This window comes from Gossypium arboreum, chromosome 13, assembly GCF_025698485.1.
Source record: "Gossypium arboreum isolate Shixiya-1 chromosome 13, ASM2569848v2, whole genome shotgun sequence".
In the NCBI taxonomy this organism is placed as follows: domain Eukaryota; kingdom Viridiplantae; phylum Streptophyta; class Magnoliopsida; order Malvales; family Malvaceae; genus Gossypium; species Gossypium arboreum.
In genome coordinates, this window is record NC_069082.1 from 78,649,706 (window position 1) to 78,650,716 (window position 1,011).

Consider the following 1,011-nt stretch of genomic DNA (forward strand, 5'->3'; position numbering starts at 1 on the left):
AAAAGTCAAGTATGTTTGGACCTCAATCTCTGCAACCGGCACAACATGAGTAGGGTCAGAACGATACCGCCTTAACATGGAGACGTGAAAGACATCATGAATCCTATCTAACTCTGGAGGCAGCTCCAACTAATAAGCCACTAGACCCACTCGCTTAAGAATCCGATAAGGCCTAATGAACTGTAGACTTAACTTGCCTTTCCTCCCAAACCTTAATATTTTCTTCCAAGGCAAAACCATCAAGAAGACCATATCACCCACAGAGTACTCAATTTCCTTGCGCTTCAAATCTGCATATGACTTCTGTCAATCAGATGCTTCCTTCAACCGGTCTCTAATCAACTTGACCTTATCCTCGAGATTCATCACCAACTCAGTCCAAGAACACGCTGTTCACCCAACTCGGTCCAACAACTAGGTGTACGACATCTTTGCCCATCTGATGCCTCATAAGGAGCCATTCGAATACTTGCCCGATAACTGTTGTTGTATGTAAACTCTGCCAAAGGTAAGTAATCCTCCCAATTGCCTCGAAAGTCGATAACGCATCCCCTCAATATGTCTTGCAAAATCTGAATAACCTTTTCCGACTGACCATCAGTCTGAGGATGAAAGGCTGTACTAAAGTTCAACCGCGTACCCAATGCCTCATGCAACTTTTTCCAAAACCGAGATGTGAATCTAGGATCTCGATCAGAAATAATCGACATTGGCACTCCAAGAAGTCGCACTATTTTTGCCACATACAATTTGGCTAACTTCTGAAGTGAATAATCAGTGCGGACAGGTATGAAATGAACAGATTTGGTCAACCTATCTACAATTACCCAAATCGAGTCCTTCTTCGACAGTGTCAAGGGTAACCCACTCACAAAATCCATGGTTACCCTCTCCCACTTCCAAAGTGGTACTTTCACTGGCTGCAAAAGTCCGGAAGGTAATTGATGTTCAGCTTTCACTTGCTGACAAGTCAGACATTTTCCCACAACTTCCGTTACCTCTCGCTTCAAT